Here is a 22,681-nt window from a genome sequence, read left to right on the forward strand (position 1 = left end):
CAAAGCCGATCCTGCTTTTTTTGCCCACCTGAAGCCATACTTCACTAAGCTGCCTTTTGTTCTGGGATGCAGCAGTGATACCAGCTGATGGTGACACCTCGGGGCACTTCAGGCGATGACGTCGAGGCTCTCTATCTGCAGCCTTATGAGCTCATCTGCATTAGCCGTTTGATTACCCAGTGGTAGATTTTTCTTCTTTGTAAAAACCTGACGTACAAACTGTAATGCGACCATGGGAAATTGAATTCTTGCTCCTCCCAGAAGTCTTGGTGAGGCGAGGGTCAAAACTTGGTCCCTTTTTTAAGACGCTGTGTTTTCATTAGAATTTCTTATTTTAGGTTTTTAAATCTGTACACAATACAGACATACAAAAATCCATACAAAATATCAAATCTCAAATCGAGTGAGGACAGACGATACCATGTATTTAACAGATGGAGACTAGATTCAAATATGAGTTTTTAATAACGTAAATCATATTTAGTGCAAGTAATAGAAAAAGGATTAAGGGGGGGGGGAATTAGAGAGTGAGGGAAAAAAGCCTCAATAAAATATGCTTGTCTTGTAGGCAACATCTGACTCTTCCCACAGCTGGGAACACCTCTCACACAGGGTTTCTTTTCAGGTGTCGTTGCCTTCCAATCAATAGCTTGGCTATCGGAAGGCGGCGTTGCAACTCGCGGCTGTTTGTCTGAGCAGGGACCGGCCAGCCGAGAAGCTGAGTCGCCAACTGACTCTTTGGTAACCATGTCCAGATAAAATCGAATTTCTTTCTGTTTTTCAAACAGAGTGAAAATACCAGCTTTGTACCATCTTAATAATGAACCTATGGCAAACCACCATAACAGAAACTACATAAATACATCTAAAAATTAATGTGATCTAGGAACAAGTTTTAAAGTTTTTCTAAAGATGCAGGACTGCATGCTGTAGCTAGGGAAATTCAAGCATCTTTTTTCATATCATTTTTATTTTGTAACACCTAAACTCTAAAAACTTGCCTTCCTGTGTAGGGTATTTTCCAATTTTTTGATTAGTCGTGACCATCGAGCTCATCGCTTTGCGTTAGGCCTGTTGGCAGTGCTGTGCAGCCTCCCGCGGGGAAGGGCGCTGGAAGGCAGCGAGGCGGGCACTGGAGGGCTCACCCAGCCACACAAGGCCCTTCTGTCCGTCCCCTCGCCTCTCCCCTGCCCACGCACGCGTGGCATGGACGGGCGGGCGGCCGGTGGCAGCCAGGGCTCCGTCTGCGTTGGGTACCCTGACCGAGAAGCAGGCACGCTGCTCTTGAGGCTGCTGGCAAATCCACGCCACAAATCAGCAGTTGCCCAATCCTGAAATCATCCCGCAGGCGAAACTGCCGCTGACTGTAGGGAAGGGACGTTGCCCGAGGAAAAATACCTGTTGCCTGCAGAAACGGGCAGCACCCGCACCTGGAGCCCCTCCGCAAAGCAGAGGCACGATCAGCCCAGCTGTTGCCTGAAACTGGAGTGACTGTGGTTGTCTCCTCAGCTTTGGGGTGTGATCCAGTATCCCGATGGAGCAGACGAGGAGGTAGAGGCAGCTTTTCTCCCTGGCATGCTGTGGTTCCCATGAGAAAACTCAATTGCACATTGCCCAGCAAAACCACAAAAATGTTCACAGCGCTGCCTTCTCTCCTCCCACTCAAAATGTTTTTGCATATGCCTCTAGGCACTACAATCATGGTAATTAAAGCTGTAAAATATTATTAGTATCACACTTCTATAGACTTTTCGTCCTAAATGCTTTATATACTGTGCATCCCGTGCAACAGAAATGCAGCCACTCCCACGGAGAAAAGGAGCAGGGATGGGGCACGTCAAGATGGGAAGTCAAATTTTCCCTGGGGATGCTTGATGCAAATCCCTTCTCCTGCAAGAAGCTCCCAGGACACCTCTGAAGTCCACCCAGGGCAAACCCGTGTGCTGGGACTGGGGCAGAGATCCTGCACATCTGGACCTGTGCATGCCTGTTCTAGAGAAAGAGAGACTAACATCACTGCTTCGGAAACATGCAGATGGATTTGCAGAGGTGCTCGTGAGACTTAGCTGTGCTTCTGACAGCTGCCAGCAAATGCGGTGTAACTCAGCCCTGTCCTGGGCTACAGAATATGTCATGACAGATGTAGGAGAAGGCTGAGCACACTGTAGCCCCCTCTGTGGTGCGTGCTTAGACCAGGAACGGTGCCGTATCTGCTCCAGTCTGGCATCTCACGCTGGGGAAGAGGAATAGGACAAACGTGCTCTGCTGTCTCCCTTCACCAGTAGATCTGAGAACGCCGGGCAAAAAGCCAGAAGCAGCTGATGAGACAAATTGAGACTTCCCCAGCGAAAAGCAGGGAAGTGTTTTTACAGTGTTTTTTAGCACTGTCCTAGCATTAAAATTTAAATACTTTCCTGCCCAGGTACTGTTTCTGCTTACGTCCCACAGAGGACAAACCAGCGCCGAGTCTGATCCCTCTCCCAAATGTCCTGACACCTGGAGGTAAAAGTCTCCTTCAGAAGATGTCTGCCTTGCGCAAATGGGAAGGGTGGGATGGAGAGCGTTCTGGTAATCTTATAGCTGTTTCCATGCTTTTATATTTTTATTTTGAAGTGGTTGTAGTGTACTGAGAGTAGGTAAGTGGAAGCAAGAAATTGTAATGCTAAGAAAGTAAATAAATCAGGTGGATCCAGTGGTAGAGGTAGCAGAACAAGACAACCTCTGTTTCAGACCTCCTTTCTTTCCTAAAATGGTTGCAAGCTAGGGAATAAATGCACAATTTTAAGACCCTTACCTAGCGTGAGGATTGTCTAGTCTGATCTTCATGACACAGGCCCTACAGAGTGCTGAAAAACTTGTGGTGAACATTCAATGTAACGCACAAAGAGCACACACACCCAAATAAACCCGTCTGACCTTCTACACATGCTTTTTATACCACTGCGCTAAGGTACCTGGGTGGATATCATTAGAATTCTGGCCAATTACATGAAGTGATTTGATTCCTCGAGACCTCCAAAGAACAAAAAATAAGTTCATCCATGGCACGTGCAGGTTTCCAGGCAGACATGTTCTGCTGCACCTCAAGGACTCCCTGTAGCCATTGCTGTTGAAGCAGCCCTGCCCCAGCGGGCTCTGCGAGGAAGGTGACATGCTCCGCCACGGAAAATTTGCAAGGCTGAGCAGTATGGGGCATAGGGAGGTAAAGCACAGGGTTAGAAAGGGGGAAGAGATGTGCTGTCACCTCTACGGAGCAGGGAGCATCTCTGCAGAAGCGGCTCCTTCCTTCCCTGCTCAGTGCACAGACCTCGCCGGTACAGTCTGACTCTCTGATGTTCTGTCTGATCAAACAAAAAAAGATTGGAATCACACATGGCATAGGGACACTTTCATAATATACAGAAAAAATCTGCAGATGATCAGTTCTCTATTTCCTCAGACTCCCCAGATTGCAAGATTGACGAGGAATCCGAGTAGGATACGAGTGCCACAGAATCAAAGGGAAAGAAAAAAAATAAATCAGCAGCGAGCAATTACGTTCAGGGAGACAAGACGGCAAGTCAGACCCAGAGGCAACTCCAAGGCTGCCAACACAGCAGCTGGTACAGCTCCTCGAGGAGCTTCACGCAGAACGTCTCCGTGGTCGGTCCCCAGCCTCCCCGACTGCCACCGGAGGAGCGGAGGAGGAGGAGGAGGAGGAGTGGGGCGCAGGGGCGGAGGTGCCACCTCTCCCCCTCACCCCAGTCTGCCTCCTTCTAGCAGGTCACATCTGCTAGCTGGCGTGCAACACACGCAGAAGTACTGCTAAAAATGCATGTCGAAACATATTTCTCAAGGAGGTTATTAATGCCTGTGAAGAAAACACTCAAATTGTTCACTGTTAATGGAGAAGAGAAAAATGCATTGCATAAACACAAATTTTATTAGCTGTCATTGAGCAGGCCGCAGGGTCTAGCGGCTGGACCATGTTGCCAGGGCCAGACGGCTGCACTCCCTTTCTGGGTCTCCTCTGCCAACATCAGACAACTTACTTGACCTTGCAGCACCTCAGTTTCCCCATCTGGAAATTAGGATAACGATTTGACTGCTTCCTCAGTGAAGCAATTCTAGATCTGCTGATGAAGAGTGCTGGGTCAGAGGCAAGGATTATTATTTAACATCATAAATATTCATACCGTTGTGCAACGGGCAGGACTTGCTGAACAGACGACAGCACTTCTTAGAGACCATGCCTCAGAAAGTTTACAGTCTCCAAAATACTAGACCTATAAATTCATCCAATGCAAAGAAGAACAGATATGGAGCAGGATGTATTTTTGGCAGCTACAACACCTGACTGAATACATGGTTGGGAAAAGAGGTTTGAAGAAGTTTGTGTGCTTGGTGCATGTAAATCAGAAAGTGACTTCAAATGGAAAGGACAGTACCCCACACACAGAGAAAGCCATGCAGGATGGGGTGGAGAGCAGCTTCCAGAAAAAAAGATACTTAAACTTGACAGGAGGGTGAAAACCAGGAGAACGGGGTCAGGGCTAAGTAGCGGAGGAAATTATCTCATCAGTGTGGCAAGTGATATCTTTCTATTGATTTTCAAATGAATAGATTTTATGGCCAGGAGCAACTGTTTAAAATCATCATAGTCTCACCTCTTGTACCCTGAAGATCAAAGAATTTCATCTAGCCATTTGAATTAGATTAATCCTATGTAACTAAAATAGCACACTAATTATAATCAGTTGGAGGATACAGATTCATCAGAGAGACCTGTGCAAGCATACTGTTCATAAAACAAGGCTTTGCTGAAACTTTTCATTTAGTCTTTGTCAAAACAGGCACAAACCTGGAAAATACTCCCTGTTAGAGCTGCACCTGTGTGGTGTTTTGGCCATGCCCCTTTCAGTCCCTCGGGAAGCAGAGGTCCTGCTGCCATGCTCCTGTGAGGCACAGACCTGAGCGGTGCGTGCTTCTACAGCTGACGGGCAGTTGATAGTCAAACTGGCAGCTGCTTGTCTGGCCACCACACACACCACCACACCATTTCATGCAAGGGTGAGAAGGTACTGGTGCTCACTCCACTCCGGTGTCACCTAAGCACTTGGGGAGAGCTGGGCAAAACATGTGATAGCTGGGAAATGTGATGAAACATGGAGCCCTGGAGGAACTGAACATCTTCACAGGTTCAGCCTGCGTCTGACAAAGAGCTTCATCTGAAAAGCACAGAGAAGAGGAGGAACAACAAATTCTGAGATGTCAAAATACAACATTTCAACATTTTCAAAATAGCAGGGCTGAACTTGCTGCTTTAAAATGGCCCGTTTCCGATAAAAAGCACCCCAAAATGTAAAAACAACAGCAACAAAACAAAAAAATGGGGAAAAATTACTTTTGTGAGCTCAGTACGCCCAGTATTGTGATGATGATGGAATCATCATCTTGGCTCAGACTCACTGCTTTGGTCAAATAAAAAAAATACAGACACAGGTGTGGCAATAGTACTTGGAGTTCAGGACAAAATTTTACTTCTGTGCCTTTCAGCCACAAAACCAAAAAGACCATTCTTTGTCCAGTCCTAATGAAGATATGGGCAGGGGGCAAAAAAAGTGAGAAAATACACTAACTGCAAGCATATCTAGCGGTAGGTTTGTTAGGGTGAGGCCTGTATGAGACCTCTATGAAGGGGCACAGGAATGCATCAAAGGACTTGCGACCCTCCCTGTGTGGTTACCACCATCAACGGCTGCCGATTGCCACCCCTTCCACGCCAGTCCTGGCCCTCATCCCAACTGAAGCAATCCAGCAGCTGAAATAAGAGCAACTGGTGGAAGCTGCAAACCCCAAAAGCTCAGGAGTGCAACAAGGAGAAGCTTAAAACCACCCCCTTGAGTTGCTGGGTATGGCCAAGGCATTGCTCAGCACCCTCCTTTGGGACAAAACTGGTTTATTATTTAATTCTTGGTCTGTAAAAATAGCTGGAGCCGGCAGCGAGAAGGGATGGCAGGAGCCGGCAGCTCTGGCGTGAGCGACAGCGCGCGTGGCACTGCACCTCCGGAGTGGGAGTTTGGCTTCCCAGCCAGGCGCTAGGATCTCATCAGTGGCCCGAGGGGGTTTTCAGTTTGTAACTTTAATCTTTTAATCTGGCTCTCTCCCCGCGTGCGTGGGCGAGGAGCACGAGGTGGTGGGTTAATCTTCTGACGCCTCTTCCTCGCTTGCTGCTTGCTGTGCCAGTGGACCCACATTTAGGACAGAAGATGAAAATCAAGATCACGAGGCAGCAGTGGGCCAAGGGATCATCCCGGGGAAAGGGCTTTCAGCAGACGAGGAGACAAGGCACCCCAAATTTCCTGAAGACAAGACAAGTTAGGGCCAGCAACAGAGGCCTGCATTATGTGAAGGTGGAGACCTGAGCACCTGGCAATAATTAAGAAATTGTAACGTGGCTATAAAAATACATAACTGCAAATGGTGGTGCGTGCTCGCAGTTGAGACCTGGACGGTCCTGCCTTTGCAGGTAGCCAGCAGCGCCCTCTGAAAACACCCCCCAAGCACAACATGCCAGAGTCCTCACAGGAGAGCCTGGTGCATGCTTGCTCTGCAGCTTGGTACAAGCCTCTCACCACTGACATTTAAAGCTGGAGGGCAAAATCTTGACCTTGCAGAGATCAAAGAGTTATTCACCACTTATTTTGCCATGGTTAAGCAGACATTTGAATCCATGCTGAAGTCCCTTAAAAAAAATAAGCTCGCTTTCACATGCACCATGTACTTGCATCTCCTGAGCTCCCAGTACCCTTATACAGCCCCAAGTGCCTAAATGTTAGATGCATGAATTTAAATAGTCAGTGCCTCAGTTTGTCCATGTCTCAATGACAGCTGAGGGTTATTCACATCACAGCATTTTGGGAAGCCCAGTGCTTGCAAAGAAGCCTGAAGGCTACAGGTGAACGCCTGTAGGAGAGGGGAGTGATGATTATCCTCCAGGCCCTTTTTCCAAGTAAGGAGAAGGCTTCTGCGCCTTCCAGCTCCTCTCTTGGCAATGATCTGTGTGTAGGCAGTGGTCATAATCAGGAAGTGCCTCCTCCAATTTACAGCTGGTGGTACCACCTGTGCCTCTCCAATTCCAGCCAAAACAACCACCTCCTCAAACCCACTTGTAAGGAAGGGCAGAGGATCCAGCAATGACAACTCAGAGGGAAAAGCAAGACTCGGGTTTAAGTGCTGACATTTTCCCTAGACATGTACCACTGCTTATCAGCAGAGTATTTTCTTTCTCCTTGTAAAAACAATTGCAGTGTCTGCTGAGAGAAGACAACCCTGCCATACCACAACAATAAGTAACTGATAAGTGATAGGGCAGACATGGAACAACAAGACATTCAGATTTGCTGGTCCAATGAGGGACCAATGTACATGTCTGTGTGGCAGCTGGAATGGAAGAAAGTGGAGTCATCACTTCAAGTCTGTCAAGGATTTTCTTTCTGGAAGGAAAACAGTGAGTTAGTAACTGCTGGCGAGGAACAGAACATTTCTGTACAATTGAGATATAGCTCTATATATGGGAGTATGTATATACACATACCTCATTGGTATTATCCTTTTGTCCCCTCCAGCAGTTTTTGATTGCCAGGTCCACCCTGGCCTTTCACCTTGTAATGGCTGAAGCCATCTCCCTACTTGGGGAGCATCTCAAGAACCAGTTTTGGATTAGCAGTCAGTGCTTTAATCTACTCCAGACCTTGAATGGAACTGGAAACCTGAGGTGATTTTAAATTACAGAATTTTGTAAGAATTACACCTCTGGTGAGCCAAAACCCATACCAGAAAGGGAAGTCTTGCTATTCACATCAATGCAACCAATGGCAGGGCTTCCATGACTTCCATGGATGAGAGAGTCTGGACAAAAAGACCAGAGGCCACCACCTCATGAGCTGTCATTCATTCTGGGGGGTTTAATTTTTCCAGATATATGTCCCTTGTGCAGCATATACTGTGATCCTGTCTGGTCCTACTCACAAAACTTAGGTTGGCTTCTCTGGAGCATGCCAAGAGGCACTGATTTTCAGATTTACTAATTGTCTGCATTTCCAGTTAAGCTGGAGCTGTGGGTGCCAAAACCTCAAGAGAGTCACTTACCCTCAGTTGCAAATATCATTTCAGCCTTTCTAATGCCACTGGAAAAGTAATAACCTTTTGAGAAGATTTAAGGGCACTCTAAAAGCTATGTACAGAAAAAACAACAGGATCAGAATGAAAGCCAACAGTTTCTGATATCAGATAAAACACTTCCTTTCATCAGTGTTTTCTCCTTTTCATTAGCTATTTCTTTTCACCCACTTTCCATAGCCTCAGAAAGTTATTTTTGAATGAGCTGTTTGCTGCAGATTTTCTGAAGAGGCCCAACCATCTACTCATCCTTGAGAAAGTACCTTGCTGCTGCCTGGTCCTACAGTTACTTGCATAGGAACCTAAAGCGGGCAGGTTCTCATCTTCCATTTAGATTTTGTTTTTCAAATGGACGATGAAAGCAGAAACATTTCAGCTGTACAGCTCCATAAAGCTTTTGATCTGCTGCTTTCCCAGTCCAGCGCCATGGTGACAAGCCAGCACAGGGAAAATCCACTGCACAATAACTAAGAAACACACACTTTGCATTTCAGAGAGAGTGCTCTTCCCATGGCAGAACATCTGTTCAAAGGTATGAAGCCGGCATCTTGCTGTCTTTTAAAGCAGTCCTGCCACAATGTCTACCAGTCACTCTTCTTAGGAAAAAGGAATTTTATTTTTTTCTGCTAAACTCTGTTCATCAAACAGATCCCCACCACCTGTACCTGCTGAATCCACACAGCATACTCCCATCTCCTAAAACTGCAGTTGTCAACAGGATCCAGCACAACAGTTCTGACCCACGCTTGGGATATCCTGGTGCTACTGACACACAAATAAACCACAGCTTTTCTTCCTCTAATCCACAAAGACAACTGCTCACCTCACATCCTTGCATCAAAGTAAACCCTGCTGAGACAGCTGGAAGCATCAGCTGGATGCATCACAGCATCACCGGCTCTGACAGCCATGACCAGTCCCACGGCCACCTCCACTGGATCCAGAGCAAGGAGTCCCACCATTTTCTTCTTCTGGCTCCTTTCTTGAGGTACAGCAGTAAATTTTGTCTTTTCCTACTATATGACCTAGGTGGTGGTGCCTCAGAGAGCACCAGTGATAGCTGGATGAACTGGGACAAAGATTAGCCTTGTGAACTGTCAGAAAGCAACTGGTGATCAAGAGAGACATGTGAGACCTGGGATTTAGCAATAAACAGACAAAAGCAAAGCCTGCAGCTTGCTTTCCTCTGCGCAAGTTTGACATCAGTGAGAAAGGTCACATACAGGTATTGAATGGAACTAAAATACATGCAGAACCTCTTCCAAGGGGTTTGCTAAAAAACAAAGCAGAAAAGACATGGTCACCTTTGAGTAATACATGGACAGCTGCAAGGTTCGCTATCTGCCAGCTTTTCAAAGACAGAACAATATATCATCTTCTCAAGGTGCTGATCCATCTTAAGGTGATGATTACTAGAAGGGCTGAGAGCTTCATCTCTTACCTAACATTTCCTGTAATGAAACCCTGTTTTGACATGCTTTGATCTTCCTAAACTTTAATCGTTTGGATTAAAACTTTCCACGACAGGTATTTACCTCAAGTTGATTTTTTAAAATCAATACATCTTTGTGCCTGTTTTCAGAAGTTTTATATCAGCATCCTCACTGTACAAGGCATTAAAATTGCTCAGTAGACCCACTACCTGCAGGAGCAGGGGTAAGTGGGTCTGGTGTTACTCCACAAGAAGCAGAGAGCTAGAGATGTTACATGATCAGATGTTTTTGACAACAGATGAAATTTTTGTGGGAATGAGCAATTTTGCTCATTCCATAAGCCTTTTCTACAATGAGACTTATTTTTAGCATTGGCAAGACCTAGCTCATTAAGTTAACATAGACGAAAGATATTTTACAATAAATTAGTATCGCAGTTCGTGTGTGGAATTTTGCAACCCTCTGAAAGCAGGACACGTTTAATTTTACATGAGAGGATGTTTTAAGGCGGTTATTGACCCTTCACATGTACTGTTAAAGGGAAGATCAGATGGCAGATCCTACACAGTGGTGAGGAATAAGGAAGAAGCTGAATGCCCAAAGGTTGCTGCTAACTGTACAATGCAGAGATAAGTTGATTAGGCTCAAGAAAGCTTGGTGAGCCCTGCTTTCCTCTCCCCTGAGGACCAGGGTTTGGGGTTCCTTGTTGTATGGCTGGTGGCAGTGATCTAGCTCTGAGGGATGTCACCAAAAACATTGTGTGCAGTTCTAACTTCATGACTTACAGTGATTTGTTTCTTTTCTTTTTTTCCATTGTCTTCTCTCCAGCAGGAACTGGTTAGAGAGAGGATGAAGTGACTGTGGGAAAGAAAAAATGTGTGAAAATGGGAACCCGAAAAAACTACACCATATTCCCTCAGCTAACAGCCAGTTTAATCATACAGATTTTGACCATGTAAGCAATGAAAAATAATGGTTTTCTCTCAATTTTTTCACAGAATACTGGCAAAAATGGCATGTTTTTCCTATTATTTGATTTTTTTTTTTTGGTGCCAAAAGTAACTTCTGACCTCCAATAATACATGCTCCAAAAACAGTGACTGAAATAGAAAGTGAGACTTTCTCTCTGATTAAATGCTCTTATGGTTTATGGTCACGTAAGACCCCCTGCCTAGTGCTTTCGTTCAGTTCCTTCTCAGTCTTTAGAATTTCCTGGCCAACAAGGAACACAATATCTGGGAAATCTGACAACAGCATTTCAAGGAAAAGAAACTAAAAGGAGAAGGATTTCAACAATTAGAGTGGCATAAGAAATAAATATGGGAAAAAAAATTGAAAGGCCAACCTAGCGCTTACCCACAGATCCCAGCAGTGGTTCCAGGCAGGATTTATTCTAGCAATAAAAATAGGGGATACAGGTATCCTAACACTACAGAAGTCGCAGCAGTGGTAGAGCCAAGTTATACGGACACGGTGTCACCTCCTACCTGCTTGCCTGGATGGCTCCGGGCACGGAGCAGGTTCTGTGGGATCACAAATGAGCAATTTTGTTAACAGAAGATTTGGGAGCAGATGAAAGCTTGGGTCCACCATCCCCCAGAATACCTGCCAGAGAAGTTGAGCTGGTACAGGGTGGGGAAATTAACTGTGGTAGATAAAGGAGTGGTATTAAAATCCCCATTTGCCTGGAGCAGTAAAGAAACCAAGAGAAGGAATAGCAAGTCTGCAAGGGGTACAGCTGCATGCCGCTCCTTTCTGAGTGTGAGCTGCAATACTCTTACCTGTTGAATTCATGCCTGGGGAATTAGAAGCTGGAGGAAAACTAGGGGGTTTCATTTATTTATTTTCACCAATCCATCATGCAGCATTCTTTATCTGTGATTTAATAGCTCTTTTACCATTCGTAACTTCTGTGATTTCAACTACATGGAAAAATGTGATAGGATTTTACATGACTCACAGGTCTTGTGAAATATTTTAAAATGGCTCATCTTTCAGGCTTTTTAACCAGATTGAAGCAGAGTAAAAACGCGAATTCTGAAAAATGGCCTGGACACTGAGCTTCCGTAAAGTATACTTTGTGCCTTTTAAGGCAATTTTTTTCTGAACGTACAAACTGTTCTGGAAAATTTGGCAAATATCTACCTGATTGAGCCCACAAAGGTGTGTTTCTACATTCTTGGGTACATTCTTACATACCTGCACAGAGCTTCAGGCTTTTTTTTTTTTTCCTCCTTTAAAATCAAGGCCAAATCTTCAATCAGCAAAGTAGATCTGCAGATCTGGGTTTACAAAGCCAGTGAGAAATATTACCTGAAGCTTGCATACGCGGTTACTCTGCTCTCAGCTCTGCTGCCACTCTCAGTTTCTGAGGCCAGATTCTCAGCTGGCATGAATCTGCAGAGGGCCACCAGAAATCTGATTGCCAGGGATCTCTCACCTTTATTATTAGTGAGCAATTGCCATATGGATTTTCCTTTCCACTTAGCTCCAATCTGCTTGCATCCTTTCTCCCCCTCCCTTACCTCATTAGTGCTTATGACAGAAAGGCAAGTAATTGCCAGGACCTCTTCAATGAGAAGCAGACTAAGCACAGCTGCAAACTCCTCCTGCCTTTCTGTATGCATTTTTGCAGCACAGATATTCTGTCTGTTGCAACAGCGATGCTCTGTGCATCACAGGCACTAAGCCCATCTCCTGTTTGCTTCCTAAGATGCCAGAGCCCATGACACCCTCTCAAGTTGTGTGTCCTCTTCTTTGATCTTTCCATCCATCTCGCTGGTCACAGGAACACAAGTTTAGAGCTTTCTCGTTTTCAAATGCCTGCATTGTTCACTGCATCGCCAACCTCAGCCAAGGGCTCGGCAACTTGCCCTTGGACAGAGAGGCATTGTAAGGAGGGGATGGATTAAAGAGACAGCAAGAGAGAGCAGAGGCACGTCCCTGGAAATTGTCCTTCAGTGTGACTTTGAAGAAGAAAACCTGTGACTGACACACAGAGTAAATAGGTTACAGGCTCCAAATAGTGGCATCTGAAAATCCTGACCTTTCCCACAGTGGGGAGAAGTGTTGTGCTGCTGTTCCGAGTAACTCCTCTACAGGGCTTACTAATAACAACAATTAGTAATAATGAGTTACAGAACAAATTTGGGTTTCTGACTATCATTCAGCAGGGAATGAAACATATCACAACTGTCTCTTTTAGAAGTGCTGGGAAAACTTGTCATACTTAAGAATGAAAGTATTAGGCAGATGTGACATTTAATATCTGAACTGCCATCAGACAGGAAATTGCATTGTTAAATTGCATTGTTACTCAAGTTAATGAAAAAAAAAAGAAAAATTTGACAGTGAGCACAAGGGGACAGCTTCATCTGTAGTGCAGCTCTGTTTGCTGTAGTCCCCCACATCTGTCGGCAGTTCCCATACCACAGCATCCCTCCAGCAGCAGCCCTGTGGCTGGGAATATGAACAGCCTTCAAGCGGGGCTCCTGTATGACTCCATCAAACATGCTGCAAGATCCTAGGCCAAACTACATGGGATGACAAACCAAACAAAAACTATGAAACTTTCCAAACCAAATGAAAGTCATTGCTCTTTCTTTTTTTGTTTTCCTCCCCCCTAGACTCTTGTCTCTGAAATGTCTCACTGTGTTTGCTTCAACCTTTCTGGGCTGAAAAGGCTGTAGCACAAGAAGCATCTACAGATGGACGGACTTCGTTCTGGCAGAGTTGGATGGAGCAGGAAGGAAGTTAATGGGGAAAAAGTTTCACATTTCAGTAGACAGAGACAAGAATTTCTCTATAATAAGACAAGATTTGACAGAATTTCTTGCATTTTAAACTTTGCATGACTTTCTTAATAAAAGACTAAGCTCCCTTTCTCCTTCTGACACGGTGCATCGTGCCTCAGATAAAATCCCTTTGAAGAACAGCATGCACACACAGTATAATCTGACATTATTCCAGTGCTACAGGGAACATCTTGAACATAATTGCACCACATGGAAGTTGACTTGCTATGAGAAAAACACACAAAAAAGCTTTCACAACAAATCTGTAAACACATTTATGCTCCCAATAGCCATGATAAATCCAATTAAACAGCCAGGGTTTGTGCTACAAACTGTCACTAAAGGAGTTAATGCAGTTTCTGTGGCAGGATATATACCAGCTTTAAGCAAGAAATCACAGTTCCTGGCTGCCTGAGGTTCACAATTTTGTAGTCAAGCCTCACTTGAGAGGACTGGCAGCCAAACCAAGACTCTTTAGGCCCAGCTCACGCATATCTCATCCATGGTGGTACTGCATTGCCTCACCCTCGCTCTGCCTAGTCCTGGCATTGCCTTCCCTCTGCCCCAGCTAACTCCTTCAAGATGCTCTAATGCCTCTTCCAGCAGTGCTGGTAATAGGACCAAGGCCATCAGAACAAGGTTTGCCTGGCTTTGTTACCAGCATAATTTCATTTCAGGTATGATGCTGACACTGGCAATAACAAAAAGTACCAAAAGTCAAAGAGGGTCCTCCAGATCTATGTGCCATGCTCCACACGCACCAGTAAGCCCCATTTCAGGATGTGACACTACAGAGAACCAGTTGCAAAAGCACAAGTCTTAAATGCAAAATAACTCGTTTGCCAAGGTGTTGTTCAACTTCCCCATGGTTGTTAAAAAAATGTAGTTAGTGCTAATAGCACACTTCTAAAAAGCCATTTTAGCAGAAGGCCTTGTTCTAGTCTGATGTTCTGCTCCCGATACACTGAAAGCATACAGCTACCACAGAAGAGGAATTATTTCAGCCTGGAATTGAAGATTGTCTTTCCTGCAGATGCCAGTAGAGAACAAAGGAGGAATGCTGTCTTTGCACTGGAAAGAGCATGGTGTATTGCAGCATCAGGGAACGAGAAGCTCTGCCCAAAGAATGTCTGCTGCTGAGGGTCATCAAGCAATGCATGGTGAGGTTTTGCACTGGCTACCTGTTAGTGATGCTGAAAATGAATACTACTAAAACCAAAACCAGCACACTATCTATACCATTGCTCTGCATCAAAATCACAAAAGCAATTTAAATCTCATCAGTATTTCGTACGAGGGAGAAAATTCTATTTATGAGTGCTGAGAACAAAAGTGGCAGCAGCTGGTGCAGATGCCCGCTGAAAGCTGGTCCCAGCTGCAGCACCACAGTGGAAACCCAGAGTGGTGGGGGTTGTCTCAGCACTCGGCTCCATTTCTGAGCATCCTAACCACACACTAGCCATGTAGGTAAGACTTCAAAGCTTAATTATCTTTCAGATAAAGTGAGTGCAGTGAACCCACATGGGTTCCACCCTCCAGCTGGAAGAGGGTGAGGAACACTCTAGCCATTGCTCCTGTGCAGTCTCCCCATTGCTATTTTCCCCCAGCTGCCAGTTTCTGTGCATACGATAGGTAACCCTTTCAAAACGCTCTGATTTCTGCTATTCTTCTTCCAAGGTTTCAAGCCTTCATTTTCAGTGGACGTAGCAATTGTCCCTCTGAAGGCTGTGAGGCTATGACTCACAGCAAAAGAAACTAATGTAACACCCAGATTGAATGTACAGCTAGGAGGAAAAACCAACAACAGGAAACATTTACAGACAAATACATGCCTACATAACATTGGCCAATGATTTAGAGCATTGCAAGTTTTAGTCACTTAGAGACGCTTTAAAAGCATCCGATTCTCAAAAGTGTCTGTACCCTTTCTCCAAAACATTCTTCTAAAGGCGTCCCACAGCCACACAACATCAGTTCAGAGAACATGGGCATTTGGGGCTGGAGGATGCCGTTGCCAGCGGCGAGCAGGGTGGATGCGAAGGGCGGGAGCAGAGCTGTGCCACAGGCGGCGGTCACCCACCTGCGGAGCAGGATGTTTCTGAGCCTCTCCTGGCCTGACGCCAGCAGGCACTACTTTTTCCCCTCCTCTTTAAACACAACCACGGATGTTTTTATTCCTGTCCCTTCTGCATCCACGTAACTGGAAAAGCCATGATCTTCTTGCCTTACACAAGGGCTATAGAGGCATATATACAGACAAATTAAGAAAGGGACAAGCATTAGCTGTGTGATTTTAGCCTGTTGAGTTTCTCTGGGCATCTAAATTGCTGAAGCCACACCTGTCTGGCTTAGACATCGTTCAAATGTTTGCAGAGCTGCTGGACATCTTGAGCAACAGTGATGAGGTTCAAGAGCTTTATGAGTATTTCCAGGTGTGCCTAAGTTGTTTCTGACCTCCTTAGACTGCAGTCTGTTGGGCTTACGTAGCTGGCAGGATCCCCTGATGTGTTTGGTACTTGTAACTTCTTTGAAGCAGAGAACAGTGTTTGCCAGCTTGCCAGTTCTGCGGTGCGTCTCCACACTGAGGAAGCTTGCTCAGAGCTCCACACACCAAGGAAATGGAAGTATGATACAAGGTTGGTCATGAGTAGACAGTAGAAACCACAGGGACCAGCCCAGCATCTACGCTAACTTTCTGAAGGTGGTCTCAACCCATGGGTCACGGTGCTAAATGACACAGTACTGTGAAAACAAGCTGTCTCCCTGTGCAGCATACATGTCCTTCCCCAGTCTCAACTAGCCAAGAAGAAATTCCAGCTCTCACTAACAGCTTGCTCTGCTAACGGCGTGGACAGGGCTCTCCTGCTTTTTCACACTTTGGAGACGTGTCCTGCAGTCAGGAGCAGCAGGACTTTCACGCAGGCTCGGCAACATCCTCAGCATGAGAGGAACCCCACCAACTCCAGCAGAAGCAGAGCAGCAGGACACAGACAGCGAGGTGCAATGCTGTAAAGCCCCAGGACAAGTCCTATCGCAAGGGCATTTGGCAACTACCTTTGTTGCATTTGGCACTGGATCAGAAAATTAAACCCTGCTAGTACTTTGAAGAGAACGCCTCTCTCCTCGGCTCACCACCCCATTTCTTTAAGTTATTCTTTCTTATCCTGTCAGAATAGATGCCAGAACTGGAAACACTCACGTTGCAAGGAGGATGGAGTGGGGAAAAGTATTACTTTATGCTTGTTTCGTTCTTTGACTCTCTTGCAGCTTCTCTGGCAACTGCCAGAGACAGGAGCCCAGGCTTGTTCAACCTTTCATCTGAGTCAGTATAGCAAGTCTTTACCTTCACTTTCCAGCTGGCATGAAAGGGGAAAAAAAGCATTTGTACTCTGCTGCAGTCACCGTCACGAAAATCCTGCTGTTGTCAGTGAGAGCTAATACGAATGCCGGGAAAGGCTGAAACCACTGCGGCGGGGAATATTTGTGAAGACCTATTTGGGGCACATCCTGCATTCCTCAAGTGCCTGCAGGAGCAGTCCTGACTAGCAGGGGCAAGATGACTGTACATCCTAGCTCTCCCTACCTAGATGTTCACACATGCACCAAGTATCTCTTGCTTATTGGTATTTTACAAAAGATAGCCTTTTAAGCAAATTACCTCGTTGTAGGGAAAGAGACTGGCAAGCTGCCTATGGGTAATGTACAATGTAAATCCATTAATCAAGCAAAGCCACTGAACGTATCTCTACCCAATCCTTCAATAGCACTTATTTCTTAGTCTCCCCCGTGTTTATATTTAGGGAGGAAAAATGCAGCAGTCAGAAAAGTCTGAGTTGATGAGGAATAAAAAATAGTCATTACGCAGCCTATTTGGAGATGCATAGAAACTTTATAATGAAGGAGGACTGTGTCTGAAAGCAGGAAAGGCAGAAATTTAAGACCACCAGGCGTGCTGGGAAGGGAGGGGATGCATGCCAAGCTGGCATACTTGGCCAGTAACAGGAACTGCACACCAGTGGATTTCACGTGGGTGTGGGGTGAAGGTGTACAGAGGTGCATGGGTAAGCAACAGCAGGCTGCGGGAAGAAACGGTCAACAACCCAGGCCGGACAGCCTGTGAGAGAGCAAGGAGATGTTTTAGGTAGTTTGGAAGTGCCTGGTTATGGGTGTGCTAACAGCCGCCAGCCTGTGCTGGACCCGTCAGAGCACGCACACAGAAGAAAATAGGAAGCAGTAAGACACCCAAAAGCTTGACAGGTCGAATGGCAGCAGGGAGCCACAGGCTACCTTTGTGTTGTACCTGGGAGCTGTAAGAGAGACTGGCCTTCCTCGCCTTCCCAGTCAGGATGGCTTAGGCTGCCCTGCCTTTCTAACCATTTACTTAGTTAATAAAGCCAATGACAACTGTTCCAAGCACAAGCAGGGCTGGCCCTGCCAGGGTTCTCCTCAGCCCCATGCCGGGCAGTGCCTGCGCCGGCGCACGGCTGTGCCCCACGGGGCTAAGGCAGCAGGTCCCTTCAATTCCCCTGTCCTCCATCCCTTTGTTAAGGCAGGCTACCACCCCTCTTTAAAATTTCTGGGAAACATTTCCTCATGTGAAGCCTCACAAGAAGATTTCCATAAAACAATCGGCTATTAACAAATTACTGGAGTTCAGAGCATCAACATGAAGGACTAGGTTCTGAGCTGGTTTAACTCTGTCACTGGCTTGTGCACAGGCATGGTTTGGAAGAGGTGCCTACCAAACGCACCTGCCTGATGAAAAGTCCTCAATTGTCCCTGACCAGTGTAATGGCACACCAGCAACTGTGACGGTGTTCATGCAAAAGTGTGATTACAAAGCAACTGGAAGACATGCTCGGAATCTTCTTAATAGAAAACAGCCTCCTCCGATCTAAAAGAGCTTGACAGGCTCCTCTGACAATACAGAGATTAATCATGAATGTAGTTGAGCACATCAGGGCTAAAATTTAATTTCAAGAACCACTGGAAAGAGAATAATTCTTTTCACATTTGTTTTACACCACTAGCAATTCATTCTTCCAAGAGTGCTTCGTCAAATCCCAGGACAATTACTAGAGGCTACTGTATAAATATAGTAACAAGCAACAACAGTTAATATGAACTTGAATCTGAAGGCACAAAACAGGCATTTATCCATAAACAAGAAATTGCTCCCGTGGCCTCTTTACAAAACCGTACCACCTCCTGTGGTTTCTCATAGCAGACACGGGGCGGGGTTGACTTTATTTGTCAGTTCTCTTTCCTTCCCAGGAACTCAAGGTTTGTTTTTGAACCAAATATGGAATGATGTTTTTAAGTTCATGACACTGGGTAAGTCCTCTGTTTCTCCACAGGAAGGATGCAGTAACAGAACTGGTCCGGCAAGGTGATGACCTGCCTGTCTGTAAGCGGTGAGGGCTGTTCAGCTGCCAGTGAAGTCCTGGGTACGTGTCTGAGACTATCAGTCAGGATGCTAACATTAGTGGTAGGGCTTGGCTTTTGTGATGTGGTTCTTTGCCAGCTAAAGGCTGGATTAGGATCACCAATCCATTTACCACAGACCATCCGTTATCAAAAGAAAGCAATAGATTTAGGTAACTACTAAGCTAAGCCGCATATAAACTATTAGCCCAAGAAGCAAAAGTGCTAATTTCTGAGCCAGCATGTACAACCACATGCTATTTTCCAGCATCTCCATCCACCAGCCCAGTCCACCCTTCACACATCTTCCCCACCACACTGGCACAGACGGGGGCTCAGTCACACCAGTACCACCATCTGCCTGTCCTACATCCAGCAGAAGCCTCTCACAGGAGAATATAGAACTCTAGGATTTTATTAGTAAGCAAATAACCAACCATAAATGGGCTTTTCCTTTTCACCGTACTAGATGTTATTAAAGAGTACCAGCTCCTTCCACATTGTTTGCTCTACCATGGAGCCTCCTCACAATTTTGGGACCTTTCCCCACAGATAAATCCACGTAAGGTATTAGTACCTGCACAGCACCACAGGGCAATCTCACAGCTGCTCTCAGGCTGCATCCATGCTTCTTTAGATAAGTAACAAGATCCCTTATGCTTAGAAGTGGGGGTTAAGAAGCCCTTGAAAAATGAAGTCTATAACATATTAATCAGAGCAAATTTAACATAATAAATAAAAGCTTGTGGTCAAAAAAACCCCTGTGCCTCTCTATTGCAGATTCAAAGCAAAGGAGGAATCCAGTCAGATTTGTATCACTGCTTCCTGGCTATATAAATAGCTGCAACTAGCTTGCTAAAAATAAACCAGATAAATATTTAAGGCCCACTGCTACTTAACTTGCTGTTGTGCTTACTTACTTACTGCTTACTGTTGTGTAAATCAGGAATAATGCCAATGAGATCAATGAATTTACACCAGAATACTTTGCTGAAGTCAGAGGGAGGGGACTGTGTTTCCAGCAATTGCAGACAAGTCCTTCCATGAACACTTCACCATCGGCTGACTGAGCTTTCCTTCCTCCTGACCTACAGGTCCCTCTGATGGCAAATGGAAAAACAAGCGTAGGGTTAAATGCCACAAAAGCTGCGTAAATCGGAAGCCATACAAGAAGGAAAAGGCTGCTTTACTCAGAGGGGTTTATCTAAAAACATTCAGATTGCACATGCCTGACCCCCACCAGTGATGTAATGGGAAAACATGTTATGGCACATAGATTTTCAAAAGCATGGGCAGCTAGAATAAGCTAGATTGCACTTAGATTAAATAGCCAAAGGTTTCAGAAAAAAGAGCATGATGAAAAAATATGGTCCTTTTGCCTAATCCATAAAATAGGACACAGGTAACCTCTAAAAAAAATAATTTCTCTCGTTCATTTTTAAGCTTTGCCTGAACAAGGACTGCAAAAGATATCTACTACCTAGAGCAGTTTAGAAGACAGAAATATTCCTAGTAGAGCAGTATCTAGCTCAGTATCTATACATGTCAAATAAAATAGCGATTACCATAAAACTACTGGAAAAATAAGTAGCTATACTTTTCTTTTGTAGATCAATTTTCTACCCCAAAAATAACTGAGTATTTTGCCCGTGAAATACTTCAGACTAATGCACTCCTGAAAAAACAGCTGGAGATGAACAAAATAATCTCAAATGGCTCTTCTGTCTAATTTTAACTCTAAGAGACCATTTTGCATCAAATAAAAAGACAACATAATGTACCTGATAATAAATCACATTATTTGCGAGGGCATTTATGGAACACGAATTATTTGTATTACTGGAATAAACATTCAACAGAATCCACCAAAACATGTGAAACTATTTAAAGGGAAATACAGTAGTTCTCCATCCTGAATAAACCAAGGCAAACCCCCCCCCCCCAAAACCTGTGCTTAAGTACATGTATGTATTGTGTTATTCTGATTACACGGGAAAAATAAAGACACAAAGGCTGCCTGTTTTGCTATTTTTTTCTTGCTTTTCCAGGAAACCAAATATTAAGTACCTGGCTTACAAACCTCCTCCAGCAGTTGATCCCACTTCCTTTGACGTTCACCTCCTACGAATGACACAATCCAACGCCCACGTGTCAGCTCTAAGAAAGCAAGAATGCCACAGCTTCAACAAACCCCCATCCACTTGAGGCCGGCCAAAGAAAGATAAAATTCCCTGTAACTCTGCAAACAGATTATACCCATTGCTGACATAGGAAGGGGGAAGGGAAAGCAAAGGGGGAAAAAAACCCATTTAAATAAATCGGAGGAAGCATCCTTAGTCATCCAGAGCACATGTTGAGATTTTTAACAGCACACCTGGAATTAAAAGCCTCTATTAGCTCTGGTTAGAAGGTACACAGTAGGCTGCAACTGGGTAATGAGCATCACCTTGCAGGGTAGGAACTGGGACGCCGAGTGCCTTGTCTGCAGTTTGGGTGTGCAGATACTGCAGGAGAGAGGCACTGTCCCCAACAGCACTAGGCCCAAGGTAGGCAAGGCTCTGAGGAGCACGGAGGACCTCCCCATCAGTGCCTCACGCAGCTGTAGCCTACCTCTATGGCTGCACAGGCCAAATAAATCCTCAGCAGTGAGTAGCTGAGGTCTTTGTGGAAGAAAAAGGATTCAGCAGCACAAAGAGGATTTGGTATCACATCTAACACTGCAGTCAGCTTTTAAGCAGCTAGACAAGGGCATTGCGGATGCTATTAAGGAGCACCTCAGGGGCCAGAGCATATTGGGTGGCATAACCCAGAGCTCCAAAAGCCTGCGATGAAAGCGCACACTGGGGACGAGGCTCCGTGCCGCTCACCTGCCACCCTCCCAATTACTAAAGCATCAATTTGTGGGAAGCACGGAGCTTGAGAGCCCTGCGTGCTGCATCCCGGGAATGTGACCTGTTCCCAGTACCACCAGCATCGCTGCCTGCCACAGTCAGGTCTTCCCCTTAGCTCTCCCAGCCAAAAGCTTGTCTCACTGAACTCTCCCCAGTTTACAAGACCTGGGAAGGACCTGGAAGAGCTGAGCTGTACCTGTAAGCGATCTCCCCCTTCTCCCCTGTTTCAAATTGTATTTGTGAGCAAACAGTTAAAAGTACCGCCTTTAAGCTCAGAACCCAAGCTTTTGCCGAAGCAACACCACCATTTGGGAAGTCAAACAAATGGGAAGCAAGGAAAACGCCACATAATTACTCAGAGCCACCCTGGAAGGAGGGCTGTAGTGAAAGCACCGAGTCTCTTTTATTAAGGATTTCTTACTGCGGTAGAACACTGCCTAATAGCTGCTGTATCCTGCTTGAGCGAGTACGTTCTCCTCGGAAATCAAGCAAAGGTTTCTAATCGTTTTTGACAGAGTGCGGTCCCCTAAAGCTACATTTTCCATCTGATTCATGCTGACTGACTGTAACCCTACGACAGTTATTGAAAGTTAATTAGCAGTGAAGTGCAAAGAGCTCTACGAACGACAATATAAGCGAAAACTGAATGTGGAGTGTTCCCTTCCCCAGGAAAAATACTGTCAAGAAGGTTAACACAACAGAAAAAATATTGCAAATTGAAAAATGTGAAAGGGATTCTTCTAATAACTTAGCTATGATTGTCCCTTGCTGTTTAAACACAGAACTGAGAGGTTACATATTTCTAAGGGTTATTAGGGAAGCAGGTAATCATAAAATGCAGCATTTATTTCTTCACCACATTTGCTAGAGAAAGAGCCCAAAAAGTTATATAAAGACAACACCCAAATTACATAAAGACAAATAAAGATATACATCAATCGCTGCTTCCTTTGGAGACTGAAGTTTGTCAGATGTTGCA

General features: G+C 45.2%; 2 long non-coding RNA genes across 2 annotated transcripts; one reads left to right on the forward strand and one right to left on the reverse strand.

The window, feature by feature from the left end:
• Positions 1 to 4,856: 4,856 nt before the first annotated feature.
• LOC141925416 (uncharacterized) lies at positions 4,857 to 20,924 on the reverse strand. Its single transcript, XR_012623865.1, has 3 exons — positions 20,879 to 20,924; positions 10,379 to 10,451; positions 4,857 to 5,207 (listed from the first exon to the last, which is right to left on the reverse strand). It is a non-coding gene; the product is annotated as an uncharacterized LOC141925416 (long non-coding RNA).
• On the forward strand, positions 9,054 to 13,390 carry LOC141925417 (uncharacterized). The gene is made up of 3 exons (XR_012623866.1): positions 9,054 to 9,148; positions 10,425 to 10,548; positions 13,220 to 13,390. It is a non-coding gene; the product is annotated as an uncharacterized LOC141925417 (long non-coding RNA).
• Positions 20,925 to 22,681: the final 1,757 nt, after the last annotated feature.

This window comes from Strix aluco, chromosome 6 (genome assembly GCF_031877795.1).
Source record: "Strix aluco isolate bStrAlu1 chromosome 6, bStrAlu1.hap1, whole genome shotgun sequence".
Classification (NCBI taxonomy): Eukaryota; Metazoa; Chordata; class Aves; order Strigiformes; family Strigidae; genus Strix; species Strix aluco.